The sequence below is a fragment of the Girardinichthys multiradiatus genome, chromosome 21 (genome assembly GCF_021462225.1).
Source record: "Girardinichthys multiradiatus isolate DD_20200921_A chromosome 21, DD_fGirMul_XY1, whole genome shotgun sequence".
Lineage (NCBI taxonomy): Eukaryota > Metazoa > Chordata > Actinopteri > Cyprinodontiformes > Goodeidae > Girardinichthys > Girardinichthys multiradiatus.
This window is the reverse complement of record NC_061813.1, coordinates 12,438,322-12,460,251: the sequence shown is the minus strand read 5'-3', so window position 1 is coordinate 12,460,251 and position 21,930 is coordinate 12,438,322. Positions and strand designations below refer to the sequence as shown.

The following is a 21,930-nucleotide window of genomic DNA, read 5'->3' as shown; positions in this document are numbered from 1 at the left end:
CGTTTTAAGCGGCTGTCAACAGTTTCTTGTCCTCTCTTGTATGTTGGGTTTTAGGTGACTCTGTTTTGCATAGTGCATTAGGGTGAAAGGTGTAAAATTCATTGCGTTAAACTGTTAGGATAGGGTAGGTTACACTTGACATACTGTACTTATTGACTTCTCCTTGACTGTCTGACTGTGACAATGCTGCTGCTGTTGAAAAACGGCAATAATTTCCTCCTTAGGAGAGCCTGATCTGTTCTGTTAACTCTGAATGATAAACGTTTTGAAAATGAGCTCGAGCGACAAGCGAGCACACCCTCTGGTTGTTTCAATCACTGTTCCAGGCAAACTTTCCTCTCTTAGGGTCCTCTTCTTTTTTGGTGTCTGGAGATGATTTATGTGAAGCCTACCGGCAGCTGAGTGAAGGTAACAGTTGAACTTTGCTGCCCTTTCACACACACATACAGGCATGTTTGATTACCTTTAGTGACCCCTGATAACTTTTATTAATAGCTTTAAAATGATAGCTGCACAAACAAATATATTTACTAAACAAACCAGCACAAACGTACCCATATTGATTTTATTTTATTTAAAAGAGGGGTAGGGGGGGGGTTGGTTGACCTTTGGAGACTTCTGGAAGATTTTATTAATATCTTCAAAATGATAGCGGGACAAATGAAAATTTTTGCTGCACAAACCGGCACAAACGTAGCACAAACATTTGACACCATTTTTGTTTGATTTGAAGAAGGTACAGGGGAGGGCAACTTCACTCAGCTCCTACTGGCACTGCTTTCTGTGGAGAAGATGGTGAATGTTCCATGCTGGCGCCAGAAGCACTGGCAGAGATTTCTCCCTGGCCCAGAACAGCGGTTCTGATCCTGCCTCTGGGAACTTTGAGCTCAAGGCGAGTTGGCATAGGAAATCTGACACTTTACATGAACAGGGCCATAATGGGGCGGACAGGGAAGGTCACGAGGTCCCCCTGGAAATGTTGCATGCTGCACTGAGAGAATTGAAGCTAGACAGAGAAGGAACCACTGGATTGAAGACTGGCAAAGAGTTTCTCAGTGGAAGAGTGCGTATGTGAGGAGGTAACATAAGCTGACAATAGTGAGGTGCGTCCCCTAACTCTGAATGGACTGACAAGGAAATGTGACAGCATCCAGGCCAGCTCGACTGTCAGCGCTACTCACTGACTGGCCACACTGATGACAGCAGACAGCGTCCAAACACCATCTCTCAGGAAACGCACGCTTGGGTCATTTCTATACTCAGAAGCGCTCATCAGAAAATGAGAATCTCTCACAGACTCTAAGCGACTGCTGCAGTTGACTGTCAATTGGCAGAATCACACAACAGTGACTTATACACATCCTCATGAGAGGCTTTCATAGACTGTTTCACTCAGAGAGTGAATCCCTTACTGCACATTTTCTCCTCAACTTACACAAAGAATATAAAAACCTGATGGTTTATTGGTCTCAAAATGGTGTGTACTGTGCTTTTACCCCAAGCCCTGAGAGGACATACAGCTCACCACAACAGGTTGCTGACTAACTTGTTGGGTAGATTTAAAAAATATTCAAGCACAGATGAAGCCAGATATTTAGATAGACTTCATTAAAAGACACATAACTTTTTTTTCTCAGAGTTTAATATTAAACCAGACTAAACCTTTTCTGATTTAGTTCAGTTACAGTTACCAAAATTATTTCTGTTTAATATCAAATTAATTACAGATTTGTTTGTTTTGCCTTTTACAAATTCATAAGTTTACATACATTTTATAAATATTTGACAGAGTTGCCCTTTAAAATGAATGACTTGCTGTAACAGGTTTTTCCAAATAGTTTGCTAGAATTCTGACCCATTCTTCTCGACAGAACTGATGAGACTGGGTTAGGTTTATAGGCTTTTGTAATCATACACACTTTTTCAGTTCTGCCCAAAAAGTTTTATTGGACTGAGATCAATGCTTTGTGATGTTCCTTGTCCACCAAGAAGACCAATTTCTTCCCAAGCTTTAACTTCCTGGCTGATACCTAGACATGTTGCCTAAATATTTCCAAATAATGTTATTTCTTAATGTTACCATCTTTTCTGTGTATCGCAGTCCCCCCCAGCAAAACTCCAACACAACATGACACAACAACAAGCAAACACACCCTCTTTTCTGTGAACAGCGAAGCACATACTTTACAGACCTGCCGATACTGATTTTAGCTGATTCTGATTCCTTTTTCCTCCAAATGTAAAAGGGGCCCAAAAAAGTAAACTTTTCCAAGCAGTCTGACAGAATCTTTTTTCATGGGCCTTTTTCATGCATTTCTACCTTTGCAGTCATTGGAACTCTTCCTCTCTCTCATAGAAAGCTAAAGTGCTCCAAGCAGGCATGAACTCCTCTGAACGTGCTTCTATTTGGTGAATAGTGGGTGAGCCACTGGGACCAACTACGTAGTGTGAGGTCAGTCCACGTACTGACTGGCAGTAATTGTACTAGAGGGAGTTGTGCAAGGGTGCCCTAATGCAGGTTGAAATCTCACAAGACTTTTAGGCATCCAAATGCTAAAAGAAGGAGAGTGGGAACACAAAGCTGCACCTCAAAAGACAACCGACAGCTTGGAGGACCCATGACTCTGAGCTGGCCGCAATGTTGCAACTTTGTCAGTGCAGAAAAAAAATTAACTCCACATTTCTACATACAGTGAAATTGTAAATGGTAAATGAGTAAATGAGGAATGTTTCCAGTACCTTGTTGAATCTATGCCACGAAGGATTAAGGCAGCTCTGAAGGCAAAATGTGGTCCAACCCGGTAATAGCAAGGTGTACCTAATAAAGTGGCCAGTGAGTGTACATTCATACATTGTAGCCACAGCTGCCCTGCGGGGCAGACTAACAGAAGTGAGGGTGCCATACAATCGGCCCCACTGAGCCCTCTGACCACCAGAGGCACCTGTCACAGTTACTCTGCTCCTTACCTGTGAGGTTCAAATACCATTTTGCTGCCACTTTGTTTTGATTGCAGCCTCTATTCTGATTTTATTCTTGACAAAGGAAAGCCATTTTTCTCTACCGCAAAATATCACCATAGGTGATAGTATCTGATCGCATGACACTCAGACAGATGTCCAAACGTGCAGACACGCAAGTGCACTGGGATAGCTTGCATGTAGAAACGTCCTCATTTATGCACAATGGTTGTATAAGTATAATCAAGGCTGGGACAAGAGGCTTTTTTTTCGGGGTCTCTCAGTGAAGCAGGGTTAATTTTGCTGCTGCCACTTGAAAGTCAGCAGGTTGCCGTGCTAATTAATGGAGCATGACTACTGTCCTCAGGCAAATCCGCACACAGACACAAGCGCAATCACACTCACACAGCCACTTCTGCTTTACACTTTCACACCAGCGCAGGCCCACCTACTCTGTCACAAAAAGCAGGCACAGACAAATGTGTTAACTTTCAAGGGAGTGTGTGTGTGCACTTTGTAAGGCAATAAAATGACATGCAGCTGCACAATGAATCAGAGCAGACTCAGTGAAATCGAAACACACACTCATACACCACAGAAGGCACACAAACACTAGCAGTCAGTGATCTTTGCTAATATTTTACACTTACCTAATACTTTTACCAGTTGTCAGACTAATTATTATTCCTTCAACTATTGCCCCATATTCTCTCTCTCTCTCTCTATCTCTATCTATCTATCTATCTATCTATCTATCTATCTATCTATCTATCTATCTATCTATCTATCTATCTATCTATCTATCTATCTATCTATCTATCTATCTATCTATCTATCTATCTATCTATCTATCTATCTATCTATCTATCTATCTATCTATCTATCTATCTATCTATCTATCTATCTATCTATCTATCTATCTATCTATCTATATAGGTATAGATATATAGATATAAAATATATCTATATCTATATATAGAAACTATATATATATATATATACATATATATATATATATATATATATATATATATAGTTTCTATATATAGATAAAGGATATAGAATTTTAATCTGTGTGACAGCAGCTTAAGACTACTAATTAACAACAATCGCTGTTAATTATAGCTGTGACAGAGAGATCCACTAAAATAGGTATCGGCATTTACAAACAATTTTTATTATTTCGTAAATCGGATACAAATCTCTGATCAATAAATCTGTAACCTTATTGCATTTTTGAATGAATGAATGAATGAATGAATAATTTATTTAAGTGAATAAATGAATGAACAATTTATTTTAGACATTTCCCCAAATTGACCAAAATATTAGAACTAACACATACAGACATTCCTCAGTGTGAAAACATACACCATGTTACATATTTATAACAGAATTCAACATAAATACAAATCAACTAACATTATAAACAAGAACTACCCATAATATCCAAATGTAAGAATATATACCCACACCTACCCAAATTTCTGAATATTATCTGGTACCACTTGGTTTTTCAACAGAGGTCCACTCATCTCCCCCAACAAGTGTCCACTGAAGGAAACAAGAACATAAAGTCCTGTAAAGTCTCATTTGTTTCTGTTCTTATTCATGAGTACCCGCAAACAGTTTGGAGTGGAACAATACTATAAACACCAAAAGACAGGGAAACAAAATGCCACATTTACAGCAACATAAGACTGTTGAGATGCCAGATGGCACAAGATCACAAGATGTTCCAATGAATGCCTGTTGTATCTTAGATGCTTGCCTTCACTTTGACCTGTTATTATGAATCACCGATAATAGGCTTTTAACTCTAATCCATCATTGTAGATGCTGTTTATCAGAGAAAGATTTTTTCAAATAAGTTTAAAGCTCCACCCCCAACCCCCTCCAAGATAACGTGTGTAATGAGGCCCTCGGAATTTAGCATCTGCTGGAACCAAAAGAAATGTGTCTCTTTAAAGCATTGGTCTCTGCCTCTGGTCTCTGAGGAGTGGTGAAGGGGCTTTCCTCCAGCAAAGTGACTCTCTGACACCAACCCAGTTTCCAAACGAGTATAATTTTGCTTTTAAGCTGAATCTTTACCCAGAGTCATAATTTATTACCACAGACGCAAAGAGAGAATGAATCGGGGAGTCCGAAAAATTACTTATAAAAGCCATCAGCAGTCTGACAAGGGTAGTAAATCTTGGCTTGCACTCAGGTGTGACTGCATTGTCTGAATCAGGTGTTAAATTTGGAATTAGCTGCTTGCTGGCTAACAACACATACATCACACTAATGCAGTTCTGTCATTGCCGTGCTCGCCCTTAATCAGGCCGCATCTGTGTTCTGATGAGGCGCCTTGGCTCTCTATGATAATACACTCTCCATGTAGCTCTCCCTTTCTCTCCTGCAAACAGATGTACACACACACACACACACACACACACACACACAAACACACTCAAAGGGTTAGGCAGTGGACTGTTTGCAATACGACAATTTAAGCAGGTAGCTAGTTAAACCAGTCTGTGTGTGCGCATTTGGCTAAAGTGAACGAAATATCTTTAATTTAAACTGAGATATTTTCATCTTTTTGTAATAGTCGCTGACTGTGTGGTCCTCATAACTCAGAATGTTCTATACAAGTGCACTGCAAAAATATTCATGCTCCTTGAATTTTTTCAGATTTTTGTCACGTTATAACCACAAATTTAACTTTGTGTGACAGACCAACTGGAAGTAGAGAATGAATATGAAAGTGTAGGAGGAAAAGGATGCATGCTTTTCACACTGTACTAAGCAAAAATCAGATAAGGGTTGTGTGCGTTTGATTTCAACCTGCTTCAGTCAATAGTTTATGCAACAATATTTCAATAATCTTAGAGCTGCACATCTCAAGAATATGTCTACCACCTTTGCAAATGTACAAACTAAATATTTTCCTGGTTCTTTTTGAAAAATAGTTCCAGTTGAGTCAGACTCTATGGGGAGCTTTAAAGAACATACCTTTTCAAGTCTTGGGGCAGATTTTCAATTTGCTTTAGGTCTGGACATTGACTAGGCCATTCTAATACATGAATATGCTTTGATTGTGGAAATGGTGGTGGACTTTCGGAGAACACCACCCCCATACACTCCCCTCACCATCCTCAATATCTTCACATAGACACTGTTCGAAAGAAGGCCCAGCAGAAACTGTACTTCCTGAGGCAACTCAAGAAGTACAACCTTCCACAGGAGCTGCTGGTCATCTTCTACACTGCCATCATTCAGTCTGTACTGTCTTCATCCATCTCAGTGTGGTTTGGCTCATCCACACAACAGGACAGGTCCAGACTGCAACGAATAATCAGGACTGAAGAGAGAATAATCAGGGCTGACCTTCCCTCCATCCAGGACTTATACAGGTCAAGGGTCAGGAAAAGAGCTGGAAAAATCTCTGCATACCCCACACACCCTGCACATAAACTGTTTATAGTTGTACCTTCAGGCCGCCGCTACAGAGCAATGTTTACTAAAACCAGCCGCCACAGAGACAGTTTCTTCCCCCAGGCTGTTTCTCTGTTGAACATTTAATACCAAACAATAGCATACAGATGTTGCAAATGCACCTTTTTATTTATGTATGTGTATATTTGTCTATTGTATATATGTATATTCTTTAACGCAAAATACAAAAACCAGAGAGCAAAGTGTACCGGAGTCAAATTCCTTGTTTGTAAGTACGAACTTGGTAATAAAGCCGATTCTGATGTTGATCATCCACTTTTACTCTGGCTTATTGTTTAGGGTTGCTGTCCTACTGGAAGATGAACCCTCACCCCAGTCTCAATTCTTTTCCAGCCTCCAACAGCCTTTCTATCAGGATTGCCCAATATGTAGCACCATCCATCTTCTCAGCTTCCTAGCTGAGGAGAAGCTTCCCCACAGCATGATGCTGCTACCACCATGTTCACAGTAGGTCTAAAGTATTAGAGTGGTATGCAGAGTTAGTTTTGCAGATATGGTAAACAATTTTGAATTTTCTTTCCACTTCATGTTATGTTTTACTCTGTCTTAGTCTATTGCATGCAATCCTGTCTATTGAGGGTTATGTTATAATCTTTAAATGTCACAAATTAAACAAAGTAATAAAAGACAAATCCATCCCATTTAAGGAAATTAGTAACACAGTATACATTGTAGTAATATAGGTAGGTTTAATAGTATGAAAAAAGTGGATACCACCAAATAGCAACGACATGTTCAATGTTGTGTACATAACCTGCAAGGGCCTTTATTGTTGCTGAGCATTATATGCTATACCCTGTTTGTATTCTTGCGTCTACAGGTCCTTCTCAAAAAAATAGCATATTGTGATAAAGTTCATTATTTTCCATAATGTCATGATGAAAATTTAACATTCATATATTTTAGATTCATTGCACATTAACTGAAATATTTCAGGTCCTTTATTGTCTTAATACAGATGATTTTGGCATACAGCTCATGAAAACCCAAAATTCCTATCTCACAAAATTAGCATATTTCATCCGACCAATAAAAAAAAAGTGTTTTTAATACAAAAAACGTCAACCTTCAAATAATCATGTACAGTTATGCACTCAATACTTGGTCGGGAATCCTTTTGCAGAAATGACTGCTTCAATGCAGCGTGGCATGGAGGCAATCAGCCTGTGGCACTGCTGAGGTCTTATGGAGGCCCAGGATGCTTCGATAGCAGCCTTTAGCTCATCCAGAGTGTTGGGTCTTGAGTCTCTCAACGTTCTCTTCACAATATCCCACAGATTCTCTATGGGGTTCAGGTCAGGAGAGTTGGCAGGCCAATTGAGCACAGTGATACCATGGTCAGTAAACCATTTACCAGTGGTTTTGGCACTGTGAGCAGGTGCCAGGTCATGCTGAAAAATGAAATCTTCATCTCCATAAAGCTTTTCAGCAGATGGAAGCATGAAGTGCTCCAAAATCTCCTGATAGCTAGCTGCATTGACCCTGCCCTTGATAAAACACAGTAGACCAACACCAGCAGCTGACATGGCACCCCAGACCATCACTGACTGTGGGTACTTGACACTGGACTTCTGGCATTTCCTTCTCCCCAGTCTTCCTCCAGACTCTGGCACCTTGATTTCCGAATGACATGCAGAATTTGCTTTCATCCGAAAAAAGTACTTTGGACGACTGAGCAACAGTCCAGTGCTGCTTCTCTGTAGCCCAGGTCTGGGGAATGCGGCACCTGTAGCCCATTTCCTGCACACGCCTGTGCACGGTTGCTCTGGATGTTTCTACTCCAGACTCAGTCCACTGCTTCCCCAGGTCCCCCAAGGTCTGGAATCGGCCCTTCTCCACAATCTTCCTCAGGGTCCAGTCACCTCTTCTCGTTGTGCAGCGTTTTCTGCCACACTTTTTCCTTCCCAATGAGGTGCCTTGATACAGCACTCTGGGAACAGCCTATTCGTTCAGAAATTTCTTTCTGTGTCTTACCCTCTTGCTTGAGGGTGTCAATAGTGGCCTTCTGGACAACAGTCAGGTTGGCAGTCTTACCCATGATTGGGGTTTTGAGTGATGAACCAGGCTGGGAGTTTTAAAGGCCTCAGGAATCTTTTGCAGGTGTTTAGAGTTAACACGTTGATTCAGATGATTAGGTTCATAGCTCATTTAGAGACCCTTTTAATGATATGCTAATTTTGTGAGATAGGAATTTTGGGTTTTCATGAGTTGTATGCCAAAATCATCTGTATTAAGACAATAAAAGACCTGAAATATTTCAGTTAGTGTGCAATGAATCTAAAATATATGAATGTTAAATTTTCATCATGACATTATGGAAAATAATGAACTTTATCACAATATGCTAATTTTTTGAGAAGGACCTGTAGTTGCTGTACTCATACATGATAGCCAGTCAATAAACACAAAAGCTAGAAATATCAATTAAGTTCCAATTAATGACATTTGACCAAGTGTTGTTGTTGAAAACAAGATTTGTTTTAATGATTATACCTATCATCTGTTGTAGTTGCAAAAAACCAAACACTACTGCCATTATTAGACGTACTATTATGAATGTGCATTTACATGTGCTGCAACATAACAAGAATATAAACACACCATTCTAAGAATAAGCATTGAGTCCTTTATCTCACCCTAATATTATTTCAAGGCCACCCAAAGCAGTTTTTTTCTTTATCAGGTGCACAACTTTTTGACAAAGAGTTGAAACTGTTCTTATCACAAAGTGTTATAAGCAGACAACATTTTCTAGCACGTTTAGTATCAGACTGTTGGGATTTGTTTCTGGAGAAAATGAAACAGTTAACACAGTTTTATTTTGTGGCCACAGGCAGCCTGTTCATTTATTCCTGATAAAACTTGTTACTTCAAGACCCAACGAGGTTTTAGTTCAATAGGAACAAAAGAGGTAAAAAGCAGTTTCCTGCTTCTTGCTAATGGAATCAAGGACTCATTTCTTAGCTCAGCAAAGACATGTCTCAGCAAGGCAGGCAAAGCAGATTCGGATGCATCCACTTCCTGTTCTTCTCTTGGTGACAGACTGTCAGTTGTGACCTGGATATCCTTCATTTTCACTGACAGAAGGTGGTAACATAGTGCATTACCACTGACGACTGCGCAAATTTGAAACATGTTTTTCCCTGCTCAGCAAGCGCTGCCCAAACACAGACAACCAGAATAATGTTTTAAGCAGAGGCTTCATGGAGGGACAGAAATGGCAGAAAACAACCCTGAAACCCACAAATACCTCATATGGAATGTTCACCTATGTGGAATGACATAAATGAATTATATAATGTAGGGGAAGCAATCAGAGCTCCTCAAAGGTAAATTAAGTAAAAACAAGTCATGTTATCCGCCGACCCAAAGTTAAAGTTCTAAACAGTTTGTGTCCAGGATGTGTGGGGTCTGCAGAGATTTTAGCTGCCCTTTATCTGACCCTAGACCTCTACAAGTCCTGGAGGGAATGTCAGCCCTGATGATTCCCTTTGCAGGCCTAATTGTTTGTTGCAGTTTGGACCTGTCCTGTTTTGTGAATGAGCCAAACAACAGTGATAGATAAACACAGGACAGACTGAATAATGGCAGTGTAGCAGATGACCAGTAGCTCCAGTGGAAGTTTGTACTTCTTGAGTTGCCACAGGAAGTACAATCTCCACTAGGCCTTCTTCCAAACAAGTGTCTATGTTCGAGGTCCATTTCAGGTCCTGAGAAAGCATGGTTCTAAGGAACTGGAAGTGATTCCGGCAAACACGTGTTGTTGAGGATGGTAAGGGGAAGCAGTGTCATCTCCACTGTTTTGAGCTGGTTAGGCTCTGACAACAGCAGCCGACCAGCCAATCCACTTCCTGTCTACATATGGACTTGTCATTGTTTTGGATTAGACCATTAACAGTGGTATCATCCTCAGACTTTAGGAGTTTTATTAGTACAAACATTTATTTGCTTGTGCTGTAGTTATCTGATATGAGTTTAACTGATGATAATAGAAGAAAATCAAGTGTGTTAATCAGTGATTAACAGTTATTGTAAATAAATCATGCACTTCTAACTATGGCCAGATGCAGGTTGGTAAAATATTTAATGTAAAATGATAATCTCAACTTTTCCTGCTTATGGATCCAGTGTAACTTAAGGAATAATGGAAGGAATAAATAAACTGTATAACTCTAAAGCTGCTCATCATCAAAATATTTAGTAGCTAAGTATTTTAAAGGGAGTAAAGGAGTAATGCCCTCTACTGGACTGAAGGTATATTGCAGTTTACTTCTCACCTTTCCCTTACGTCATTAGGCTGATTTAAATAAATGGTCCATGGCTGTTGGGTTTCTAAACAATGGAAACAGAATGCGCACACATGCGTCCCCCCTTGTCTTGTGTCATGATGTATGTTTGGATGGGTTGTACTGGAATTCTAATTTCCCCTCGGGGATCAATAAAGTATCTTTGAATTGAATTTGATTGAATTGATATCCCCAGGATTCCTTTTACACGGGTAAAACAAACCCTAAGGCTTTAAATCCCAGGGTCTTTGGTGGATAAGGGCTCTTCTCATCGTCCATGGTAGCATCTCTCACTGCTGGGGAATCATCAGTAAAGCTATATCTCAAGCAGTTATGATTTAACTCCTATAAGCTTATATTCTCACATCTTTCTCTTCTTCATCTGAGTTGTGTTTTCATGGAAAACGTTTATAGGTGCATATCAATATGCTTAATCTATATCTGAATATAAAAAAAAAAAATCACTTGTCAGCCATAGTATGAAATAACGCCAGATGATCACCTTAAACCTTCCCTTCTGTCCATCCTGGCTGTTGGGTCTTGTATGTTGTGTGATGTCACTGACACAAATACATATCTTGTGGATTTGACAGGGAGGTACACTTATTTAAAGCTTCATATTGTGAAGTCTAGTAGTGAAAATCCAGCACTTCCCTACCTAGCTGTACTTTGTTGTTGTTGTTGTTGTGGAGTTGCTAGTGAAAAAAAAAACACCCACTGGGTTTTAAGTTTAAAGTTCCACAACTTCAAGCTGTACCCATCTCCTCCACTAACGTTTTTGAGGTTAGAGAAGCATTTCACTATCAGGAAGCCTGTTGAGGCATTCAAAATAAATAATGTATCATTATTTAGTAGAGCTGCAAAGAAGATATTTTTTTTGTTTTAGGAATCTGTTTCACCAAGACACAGGACTTCACATTTTATAGAAAGAAACATACTTCCTTTACTTCATCATTTGGTGCATATCCAGACCACATATTCCTGTTGTAATGCTGCCAGAAGACAGAGTAACACCTGACCACGGTGGGAGGGTTCCATCTGTGACTGGTTTGTCCCAGTTCCTCCGAGGGATTATCTGCTATCAGCCTCTGACTTCTCTACAGCGGTTGGCTTCCAGCTCATCTGCCTCTGAGCAGCGCTCCACTGCCTGTCATAATTGAAGCTGATACCGTTCCCCTATGACTGCCATTTTACATTTTCCCCAACACCAAAACTAACCTCCTTCTCACATTCCTCCAGCTTTGCCTGTGAGTCTCATCAATTCCCTGAACTCCTCTCTCCAGGCCAGGCGAGGAGAAGGCAGCAGTGGTAGTGGTACTGTGGTCCTTGACACATATTGTGGGTTGAAATGTAATTCTAAGAAAGCAGAAAATTTGCAATGAAAAATGAGTTTCTCCACAGGATGGTACACGAATAGGCACAGCTCAGTTGTAAGAAAAAAATTATAAAAGCACGGAAATTGATTTTCAGGGGGATAGGCCGCTGGTCTCATTACGCCTGACACTGTTATTAAATTAGTAAGGCTTTCCTTGTTAAGATATTGCAAAAATGCTTGGCCCTATTTGCACCTGGAATCAGAGTCATTTATTTCCGCCTGGAAAGACAGAGGATGTGATTTGAACTTTCAAAGGCTCAGACTTTGCCCTAACATTGTTTTTCCTCCTTTGATCCTCGACTATGTCAGACAAAACACAAGCTGTTTGAAGCATCAAGGGAACCTGTCAGCTATTAGGAAAAACCTGTTTGAAACCAGGTAATATGTCAAGGTATTTACACACTAATTCGATCCAAAATGTATGATATACGATTGATATACAAACGTTTTGAATAGGTGGCGTACATTTAGTTTCTGCGCCATGTTTGTCCATGTTTTTTGTGACCAAATAAATATTTCCAAACATTTTCCAAATTTGTTCCCCTTAAAAGGAAGGGTGTGGTTACCGTCTTTCAGCCACCTGACTGACAGCGTCCAGCAACAGGTGGGGGAGGGGAAGTGCTGCACTCTCAATATGCTTCAGGAAGCTAGGGAATATGTTTGTCACTCCAACATCTGTTTCTCACATTTCAGTTAAATAAATTTCAACTGTATGGTTTAGCAGAACAAACCTTGATGTACCATGATTCCTGTAACCAGCCCATAGCTACACTATATTGCCAATTGTATTTGTCTGTCTACTTTTACATGTACATGAACTTTGAAGAAATCCTATTCTTAATCTATAAAGTCCATTTTGTGGATGGACCTGCCATTGCCAGCTGTAAACATCTTCCACAAGGTTTAGGAGTGTGTTCATAGTTAGATGAGAAAACCCGAATTGCAGCCTCTGCTCTGCAACTAGGTCATCTGTGCACAACAAATATCAATTAAAAAGTTAGGGTCACTTAGAAGGAATGAGCCTGCTCTCCATTCAGTGCAGTTAGTTCAATTGAGCCATTTTAACCTGGCATTTTCACCCAGAATCTTTGACCAAGATGGTCCATCCTAAAGATTTGAAAAAAAAAAAAACAACCATTATTAGTATTCCAGACTATCCTACAAAAGGTAAAGCCAAGACAACCTCGAACAGTGAGGTGTATATCACCAGTATAGATATGCTAACTGTTACTATTTATTAAGCTATTCATTTTCTAAATATGTCAGTAACTCATTTCACAAAACACTTTCAAGTGGAGATTTGTAGGCTTAATCCCAAATTTGGGACCAGGGTCCTATTTCAATGCATTTTAAAATTATCAGTAGCAAAATTCCTGACTAATCTTAATTGCCGATCTCTGTTGTTGGTTCACAGTCAGTTTATGTAACTTGAATTCGAAGTGAGCCAAGCAGCCACAATTTTTGAAGGCAATCTTGTTTTAATCATGTCCAATTTTCTTGTGTATGACTCGCAAAACTGTTTTATTTGCCTTGCAAATTATTTTGTTGATCTAACAAATAATAGATTTCCTTCCGAACAATTTGTTATTCATCTTTTGCAATGGCATTCACTTGCTCTCAATGAACTGTGTGCAATTTACCCAGGCAGTTGCTGGTGTGAGGGAATGCCCACCAAGAAAAACTAAAAAACACCAACCATTACATTTATGACGGTCAAAGCAAAGCATTAAGTTAAGGCAATGGAAACACAGCTTTTTCTAGGTTTGGTGAATGCTCTATACACTAGAACTGCACTGAAGAAATGTTGCAAGCCAAATTATCAACAAGTCGTATCAAAAGAGAGAGTGAACATGCAAAAGTCACAAAGCCAAAACCATCAGCAGATGCCATGGGGTTATTTTTCCAGCCATACTGCAGCAACATATTGTAAAAAGGCCTTTTGTTATCTTCTTGCCACTGGATAACAGAATAACCTGGGTTTAACAATGCCCCGAATAACCAAAAACCTTCACCATGCAAACTGAAAAGACCATTTACTTCAGCAAACCTATGTTTAAATCAGACTTCCTCTGAAACAGTTATGTACTTAATAAGATTGTAGTTCTCCTTACAAAATCAGCCTATATTGCTTTAATTAGAAGTTGGGAATTTCACTGGTGTAGATTCTCAGTCATACAGGACATGACAATTCTAAGTGCTTCAGTTCTGAGAGTTTAAAAGTGATGCACATATGTTTGGGATTTAATCTAGTGTTTGACTGCAAATGTGGGTTCTCTTAAACCACATTAAGTTAGATCAATATCGCTGCCCAATTGCTGGACCAAAGATGTCAGGGTTTTTGGAAGGACCCAAATGCCGGCTGAACCAGAGGCAGAGAGATGAAGTCTTTAATAATTAAATAAGCAAGATTTACAATGTTAACACGAAGGGAATGGGACATAGGACCGGGGTAGTAGGTACAGGCAGGGAAACTGAGCAATGAAGAAAATGCCTTCAACGGAGACAACAGAAGAAACCAGCAAAGAGCAATGCAAACCAGTGAGACATATACAGAGGGAAAAGTAGAAAATTACAAAGAATGCAGGTGTGTGTTAATCAGGGGATACTGTGGAGCAGCTGAGGCAGAAGGAAAGCAGGGAGGCTAAGAGAGGGAGACTACTTAACATGAATGGAACTGAAGTAAGACATAAGGAAACTACTAAATCAAGGGCAAAAGTCTAATAGATCTAAGAGATATAAATCCTAAACTGCTAAGAACAGAACAAGAATAAACTAAGAAACTAAACACAAAAAAATTAACTAATAAGGTAATACTTTTCTAACAATAATAAGCACAGGGAAATTAACGAAATAAGGCAAAACCTATAGCACATAATGAACAACAAAAAATAAAATCAAAATTTAAATATCTGTGACTCATGACAAAAGTGGTAGAAAGATTCAATGATTTTTATAGAAATAGTCTCAGTTCATATGGGGTCTCCATTGCTTAAAGTAAATTTATTCTAGGTTACACAAGAGATCATACTGGCACTGACTGGAGAATCCTTGTGTCAGTATGACCATAGATCAAAATATATAAAGTATAAAAATTCCCATGTTTAGCACAGAGGTAAAAGGAAGTTTTAAGCGGGAGAAAGAAGGCTGGCCCCCAACCAGAATGCTTTGCCGCATCTACATGCCATAAATGCTACAGTCAGTGGGTGCGGAGGAAGACAAATTACCAAAGGAATGACTGGAGAGTAAGACAAGCTTCCCTTCCCAGCCTCCTCCAGATGGACCTAATTAAACCATTAGCTGGCAAGTGGGTCCTGATGGAGTCATCAGGACCCATTTTGGGCCTAAATAAACAGCAGAAAATAAAGCTGCATTTAAAATTGCAGCCCGCCTTTTATGCACTGTTTACTGGCAGTGTAGAGTGTAGAAACCTAGAAAAAAAATGTGTAGGAGGACCTTCTATTGTTATTTTGTTTTCTACCCAGCCTTTTCCCTTAAGGTACTAAACATCTACACTGAACTGTAAAAGCCCTTTGCAGGTAATCCTGCTGTAGGGTCCTAAAGAAGAGTGATGATTTAAGATGAAGCATCCAGGGATGAGATATGAAGAGGTTCTTTCCACTCCCTCTTGGGTGTAGTTTATCTGTCCTCACCTTTGCCTTCCTAAACATCCATGTGAGCAGAGGCTGGCGGTGTGAGTAGGGCTGGGCATCATTCATTCTGTCCAACTATCTTCAAGCTTCTTTTCCACAATACAAGAGCTGGAGCAAGCAACCATGCCAACAATGCCTGGCATTTTCTCACTCTATCTGCACCTTTGGTGGACATTTGAGTGATAAGGCAATGATCTTTAGTGGATGATTTTTCTGACTATGGATTGCATTTTGGTCTGGAAAGGTGAGATTTTCAAGAAATGGTTAACCATGTTTTCCAGGTGTACTATTTCCTTTTATTCTTGTATAAGAGAATGTTAGCCCTCTGTTTTGGCCTTCAAATTACAATAGATTCATAGCTACGTACTAAGGCCTAAAAAAAATACTTTTTCTGAAATGATCATAATATATTTTTTTCTAAGAATTTCCTCATAAACACATCATTGTTTTACTTAATATGCCAGGCCTGTATTTGTAACTAAGTCATTGAAATAAACCCAAAACAAAGAATCCAGCGTGGAACATAAAAGCTAGCTGTTTTTACGCCTGATGTTCTTGGGTGCCGAAGGTTAGGTTTGTATGTGTGACATCATCGTTTTCAAACATTTGCTTAATGGTTATGTAAAGGTACAAGTGTTAGTCAGTTTCAATATGTCATAATTTCATTTTGTTCACCTTTGAACTTACAGTACAGACCAAAAGTTTGGACACACCTTCTCATTCAAAGAGTTTTCTTTATTTTCATGACTATGAATATTGTAGCTTCACACTGAAGGCATCAAAACTATGAATTAACACATGTGGAATTATATACTGAACAAAAAAGTGTGAAACAACAGAAAATATCTCTTATATTCTAGGTTCTTCAAAGTAGCCACCTTTTGCTTTGATTACTGCTCCGCTCACTCTTGGTATTCTGTTGATGAGCTTCAAGAGGTAGTCACCTGAAATGGTTTTCCGACAGTCTTGAAGGAGTTCCCAGAGATGCTTAGCAGTTGCTGGCCCTTTTGCCTTCACTCTGCGGTCCAGCTCACCCAAAACCATCTCGATTGGGTTCAGGTCCGGTGACTGTGGAGGCCAGGTCATCTGGCGCAGCACCCCATCACTCTCCTTCTTGGTCAAATAGCCCTTAAACAGCCTGGAGGTGTGTTTGGGGTCATTGTCCTGTTGAAAAATAAATGATGGTCCAACTAAACGTAAACCGGATGGAATAGCATGCCGCTACAAGATACTGTGCTAGCCATGCTGGTTCAGTATGCCTTCAATTTTGAATAAATCCCCAACATTGTCACCAGCAAAGCACACCCACACCATCACACCTCCTCCTCCATGCTTCACGGTGGGAACCAGGCATGTAGAGTCCATCTGTTCACCTCTTCTGCGCCACACAAAGACACGGTGGTATAAACCAAAGATCTCAAACTTGGACTCATCAGACCAAAGCCCAGATTTCCACTGGTCTAATGTCCATTCCTTGTGTTCTTCAGCCCAAACAAGTCTATTCTGCTTGTTGCCTGTCCTCAGCAGTGATTTCCTAGCAGCTATTTTACCATGAAGGCCTGATTCACACAGTCTCCTCTTAACAGGTGTTCTAGAGATGTGTCTGCTGCTAGAACTCTGTGTGGCATTGACCTGTTCTCTAATCTGAGCTGCTGTTAACCTGTGATTTCTGAGGCTGGTGACTCGGATGAACTTATCGTCCGCAGCAGAGGTGACTCTTGGTCTTCCTTTCCTGGGGCGGTGCTTATGTGAGCCAGTTTCTTTGTAGCGCTTGATGGTTTTTGCAACTGCACTTGGGGACACTTTCAAAGTTTTTCCAATTGTTCAGACTGACTGACCTTCATTTCTTAAAGTAATGATGGCCACTTGTTTTTCTTTACTTGGCTGCTTTTTTCTTGCTATAATACAAATTCTAACAGTCTATTCAGTAGGACTATTGGCTGTGTACTGTATCAACCTCCTGCACAACACAACTGATGTTCCCAACCCCATTTATAAGGCTTGAAATCCCACTTATTAAACCTGACAGGGCACACCTGTGAAGTGAAAACCATTTCAGGTGACTACCTCTTGAAGCTCATCAACAGAATGCCAAGAGTGTGCGGAGCAGTAATCAAAGCAAATGGTGGCTACTTTGAAGAACCTAGAATATAAGACATATTTTCAGTTGTTTCACACTTTTTTGTTCAGTATATAATTCCACATGTGTTAATTCATAGTTTTGATGCATTCAGTGTGAAGCTACAATATTCATAGTCATGAAAATAAAGACAACTCTTTGAATGAGAAGGTGTGTCCAAACTTTTGGTCGGTACTGAATAGTTGTTCTATGCATGTCTTTTGTGGGTGTGAAATGGCACCATCTTCAACAAGACCTTCCATACTGATCATACATTAATTTGTAGTGTCCACGGAATGTTTCATATCCATCCATCCATCTATCCATCCATCCATCCATCCATCCATAAAGAGGATCCCCCCCAAGCTAGTTCTGGGGGTTTCCAAGGCATTCCAAGAACAGGAATACAGTGCCATGCGAAAGTATTCGGCCCCCTTGAACGTTTCAACCTCTTGTTACATTTCAGGCTTCAAACATAAAGATATAAAATTTAAATTTTTTGTGAAGAATCAACAACAAGTGGGACACAATCGTGAAGTGGAATGAAATTCATTGGATGTGTCAAACTTGTTTAACAAATAAAAAACTTAAAAGTGGGAAGTGCAATATTATTCGGCCCTCTTGCATTAATACTTTGTAGCGCCACCCTTTGCTGCAATTACAGCTGCAAGTCGCTTGGGGTATGTCTCTATCAGTTTTGCACATTGAGAGACTGAAATTCTTGCTCATTCTTCCTTGAAAAACAGCTCGGGCTTAGTGAGGTTGGATGGAGAGCGTTCGTGAACAGCAATCTTCAGCTCTTTCCACAGATTCTCGATTGGATTCAGGTCTGGACTTTGACATGGCCATTCCAACACCTGGATACGTTTATTTGTGAACCATTCCTTTGTAGATTTGGCTTTATGTTTTGGATCATTGTCTTGTTGGAAGATAAATCTCTGTCCCAGTCTCAGGTCTCTTGCAGCCTCCAACAGGTTTTCTTCCAGAATGGTCCTGTATTTGGCCCCATCCATCTTCCCATCAATTTTGACCATCTTCCCTATCCCTCCTGACGAAAAGCAGGCCCCAACCAAGATGCTGCCACCACCATGTTTGACAGTGGGGATGGTGTGTTCAGGGTGATGAGCTGTGCTGCTTTTACACCAAACATATCGTTTTGCATTGTTGCCAAACAGTTCAATTTTGGTTTCATCTGACCAGAGCATCTTCTTCCACATGTTTGGTGTGTCTCCCAGGTGGCTTGTGGCAAATTGTAAATGAGACTTTTTATGGATATCTTTGAGAAATGGCTTTCTTCTTGCCACTCTTCCGTAAAGGCCAGATTTGTGCAGTGTACGACAGATTGTTGTCCTATGGACAGACTCTCTCACCTCAGCTGTAGATCTCTGCAGTTCATCCAGAGTGATCAGGGGCCTCTTGGCTGCATCTCTGATCAGTCTTCTCCTTTTTCGAGATGAGAGTTTAGAGGGACAGCCGGGTCTTGGTAGATTTGCAGTGGTCTGATACTCCTTCCATTTCAATATGATTTCTTGCACAGTGCTCCTTGGGATGTTTAAAGTGTGAGAAATCTTTTTGTATCCAAATCCGGCTTTAAACTTCTCCACAACAGTATCTCGGACCTGCCTGGTGTGTTCCTTGGTCTTCATGATGCTCTCTGCGCTTTGAACTGAACCCTGAGACTATCACAAAGCAGGTGCATTTATACAGAGACTTGATTACACACAGGTGGATTCTATTTATCATCATCAGTCATTTGGGACAACATTGGATCATTCAGAGATCCTCACTAAACTTCTGGAGTGAGTTTGATGCACTGAAAGTAAAGGGGCCGAATACTATATCACGCCCCACTTTTCAGTTTTTTATTTGTTAAAAATGTTTGACACATCCAATAAATGTCATTCCACTTCACGATTGTGTCCCATTAGTTGTTGATTCTTCACAAAAAATTTGAATTTTATATCTTTATGTTTGAAGCCTGAAATGTTGCAAGAGGTTTAAAAGTTCAAGGGTGCTGAATACTTTCGCAAGCCACTGTAAAATGACCAGCACCACTTGGAAGTAGAAAAACACAAAATGACAATCTTCAGGTGTGAGATGGGGGTAAAAATTGGCAAAGGAGTGACCAGTTGACTTTATCTTCCCAAAAAACGTGTTGAAACACCTCACAGTAAAATGGACTTTAAAGTGTTTTGAAGGTCTATGAAATAACATTATTTATAATAAAAACTCATCTGGGACCAAGGCTACTGCCTCAGCAATGCCCGTTGCATTACTCATACGCTTTACCATGCAGGATTGCTCAGAGCAAAATAAACATGAAATAGCCAACAGGAAAAGGGCCCAATCCTGCACTGACTTTGGCCACAGAGATTTATCGCCCTCTTTATCACGCCGTAAAGGTGAAATAATAGCTGCTCATAAATCCTTCCGGATCTCAGCCGGAATTATATAACTCAGGAGGGCTGTTTGTTGTGAGGTGGCAAGCAGAACTGTCAAGCTGATCTTACAGATGTCAGCTCTGCCTTAAAAAAGAGTGGCGGCTGAATCATAGGAAATATTTCCACCTCCTGGAGTTTCAAAGGCAGGTACAGTCACCAGGTCACCCAGCAATTGAACCAAGGATCAGCTCCCATGTGAGAAGAATTGGCTGCTGATGTTTACCTACCTGACTCCCCGCACTACTTCCTGTTTCTAGTCTTTTTTTACACCATCAGCTAATACAAGAGTAGCTGCTCAATGCCTCACTTTCTCCTTCCTTTCATTATCTTTTTTTTCCTTGATGCATCCTGATCCTTCTCCTTAGTCTCTCCACTCATCACTTCTGCCAAAGTCTCTCTCTCCCTCTCTCCTTACTGACAATGAAATACTTTGACACCAATCTCGGGGGGTCCCCTGACACCAAAACACAGCTGTGTGGTTGTCCCACTTTCCTGCCATTGCACACCCCGCCTGCCAACACTTCTTCCACGGAGTTCTACCAGCAACAGAGCTTTCCCTTTGTCCTCCCTGATGTTTTCCTCCCCCCCCTGCGCCTTTATTCTATCCTCTTCCGTCACTCACTTTACTGCAGGATGGCAGCATCAAAGATAAGGGCCAAACAAAAAGTCAACATTCCTTCGAACATCTGCTCTATAACGCTGCTCCCTCGCTCTGGTGCTCCATTTTACATTTGATTGCTCTGTCAGCATCAGGGGAACGCCACCGGGATCTGCTAGCGTATGACATGCTACAAGGCGTACAAAACTCCTTTGCTGAAGTTAGAAAAAAAAAGCAGCATATGCTTCAGACAGCACTGTCTGATTTTACAAACAGGAGATGTACCCTCTTTTTAGGAAGTAGCATGAACAGCAAGGTGTTTACAAGTATAACAGCTTCCTTAGATAGCAAAGGAATGGTGTAACAGTGCCAGGTCTGAGCATGAAGGGCATGGTGATGCTCTGCTGGGAATTATAATGAATACAGGATTCCTTATTGTGCCTAAAGGAAAGTACAGGGTTTGGTCAAAGTACAACATCCTTAAAAATTAGATTTAGAACATCACATGTTAATGTCAAGATCATACCACAGTCAGGCCAAATGAACGTAAAGAGATGTTCATAGTACTGGAAATACAATTCTAGTTATTTTGACTACCAAGTAGATGGTAATGTAAAGCCTGTTTGAACTGGGACTTAAAGTCCCTTAATGCTACCTTTATTCACGTCAATAGGTCCACTTGTTTCTTACGTTAATAAGTGCCTCTCCCCTCATGTTTTCCATTCGATTATTAAGTTGGCCTGGTTGTTAGGCAATTTAGCCACTAGAGGGCAGCTCTGAGATACCTCCCGAAGTCAGAGAAAAGCTTCAGACAATAGCAAACATGGCATCTCAGCATGTGTATGGAGAAGTTCTATCATTAGGCCCAAGCAGGAAGCCTGCAAGGGCCTAGCTTGCAAGAGCGTATTGTAATTAGTTTTATTGTTGTCTTCTTCGTTCCTTTTGTGCTGATGTGAGCTATATAGTACACTGCCTCCATGATTAACAATGGTATTGCTCAGT

General features: G+C 40.3%; 1 protein-coding gene across 1 annotated transcript in view; it reads right to left on the bottom strand.

Moving 5' to 3' along the window:
* Positions 1-21,930, bottom strand: part of adarb2 (adenosine deaminase RNA specific B2 (inactive)) — a 282,592-nt gene that overhangs the window by 230,333 nt on the left and 30,329 nt on the right. The window lies entirely within an intron of this gene.